The sequence below is a fragment of the Montipora foliosa genome, chromosome 6 (genome assembly GCF_036669935.1).
Source record: "Montipora foliosa isolate CH-2021 chromosome 6, ASM3666993v2, whole genome shotgun sequence".
NCBI lineage: Eukaryota > Metazoa > Cnidaria > Anthozoa > Scleractinia > Acroporidae > Montipora > Montipora foliosa.
This window is the reverse complement of record NC_090874.1, coordinates 33451338-33453783: the sequence shown is the minus strand read 5'-3', so window position 1 is coordinate 33453783 and position 2446 is coordinate 33451338.

Genomic DNA, 2446 nt, shown 5'->3' with positions numbered 1-2446 from the left:
AACTGAGGCCAGGTCTTGATCCAACCTCTCTTCTCTGCCTCCTTTGTCGTTGAGGACAAAGGAGGCAGAAAAAAGAAACCCTGGGAACGAGGTTGTTCTTGATCATCTCTCAGTTTTCTCTAACTTTAATCCATGTTGCCTCTCTATATGTACCCACATACAACTTAATACTGGAAAATTTTTGATAGACGTTATAAGACAGACAGAGTAAAATCTGTCAAGTCTCACCCCCAGGGGTCAGTGAGTTAAAGGGGATCAGTGATACCCCTTGTTACTCTACAGAAAACAGAGCTAAGTGCTGCCATAAATGAACTACCTGGTCATTTAGTTTCATTATCTAGACACAGACTTTATGCTTTTACATTGTGTTTGGGAGCAACTTTACAGCAGCCTATACGGGAAGGAATTTGACGACGTTACTTAAACGATTCTTTGAATTAAACAGTTTTAAGTGGGGATGTTCATATGCTCTGCCCAGAGACCGACGATTATGAACAACAGCTTTTCATTATTGTTGACAATGAGGTTCTTCTGGAAGTAAGTTCATACAAACAGAGTTCTTTCTGCTTTGTTTGGGGTACATCACATGGTTAACCTAGAGTATCCAACAAAGTCAACATGTCTGCACTGAGTTTCTTGAGAGTATGTGTGAGAGTGCATATTTTATGCGCTCACATAGGCCCTGGGGCCGATAAGGCCACACATGCGCATACATGACATAGTGTATGGCGTGTTTATTCTGTTTTCAGTTTTGTTGGCTGTTTTGGTTTTCTTTGTACTTTTATCTCGTGTCCTTAAGATGTTCAGCTGCCCGGGTCTTACTGCGTAATAAAGTGGTAATTTAGAGCAAAAGAAACCTGTGTCACATCTGGCGTAGTCGGCAGGATTATCACACAAGACCCTGGCGGTGGGAAGAAACTGTGAGTATTATCTTAGTTCATAATGAGCGAAGATGACTTTGCGGCCCTTAAAGACCAGGTCGAGGGACTAAAGCTGGCACTTACTAAGAAAGAAGCGGAAGCTCAGCAGACTGTTGCAAACATTGAATTGATGGAGTTAGAGCTTAAGAAACTACTTAAGCAGTCTAAAGATGAGAGTGCGGAAGGGAAAGGCCCGGGAGAAGAGAAAGAACATGTAGTGCATGTCACCCCATCACGAAAGTTGGAGAGGTTTAAGGGAAAGCCTGCTCAGGGAACCCATCCGTGGATAGAAGACGCTAAGGCTATTTGTGAGAGTAAGGGATTAAAAAAAGAGCAGACCGCCCCTTTTCCTGCTGGAACACCTAGCTAAAGAGGCTCGTCGAGAAAAACTGGGGAGGGGGAATGAAATCAAGAGCAATCCTGATCAGATATTTGCCGTACTCCTGAGAGTTTTTGGGGATGGGGATAGCTTAGTGGTGGTCAGCGGAGGTGTTGGGTGTGTGGTTCTGCGCAACATCTAAGAAGAGATTGTCCAAAGAGAGTTGAGGACATCAGCCCAGCAGCCCCATCTGTTCAGACGGGGACCCGGGGGGGAAATTTAAACTAAATTGGGCCCACTGCAGCGAGCCATGCAGTGGGTGAGCATTCAACTTATGGAGGCTCAATCATTGAGAACGCTGTAGGGATCTGTCCGGAGGTGAAGGTTAAGTCGGGAGGTGTGGATGTTGGATGTCTGATTGACACTGGCGCAGAGGTGTCGACTATAACTGAAAGTTTCTACAAGGAGTTCTTGGCTCAAGGTAGAGAGGTTATTGATGTGACGTCCTACATCAAGATATCCGCTTCCCACGGACTGGAAATTCCCTACACCGGTTATGTAGAACTCCAGTTGGCTGCTCTCTCTCATACATTTAGTGGACTGGGATTTTTGATAGTCAAAGATCCTGTTTCCACCCCAATTCAGGTACGGAAGGAAAGAGTGCCAGGTGTTCTAGGGTCCAATGTGTTGAGAGATACGCGTAAATGTTTAGTTTCAAGGTACGGGGAGGACTTTGCAGAGTCAAGTCCACGAACGTTAGCTCGGAGCGGTGAAGGCGTCCTTCTTCATGCATTGCAGATGTATAAATCACCAGTTATGAGTCAAGAGACTGCAGCACAGATAGTGAGTGACAAAGGACAGGTACGCCTCGTTGGATCGGGCCCAATCCTAGTCCAAACCCGTAGTGTTAGAGTATTAGAAGGATCTGTTAAACTAGCAGAAGGGTTTCCCACATGATGCCTTAATTGAAAGAGTTGGAGCTATATGTAACCTAACTGATCTGCCCCACGGAGTGGCTGTTGGAGCAGCAGTTGTCACGGTTGATAACAAAGGAAGAGTGCCCATCCAATAGGCTAATTTTAGTAGCAGAGATGTTTACCTACACCCCAGGACCCCGGCTGCTGTTATATCAACTTTCCATATGGAGCCAACCTTAGAGTTTGTGCGTGTAAATGAGAGTCACGTTTTTGTGCGCAGAGCTGGTTCA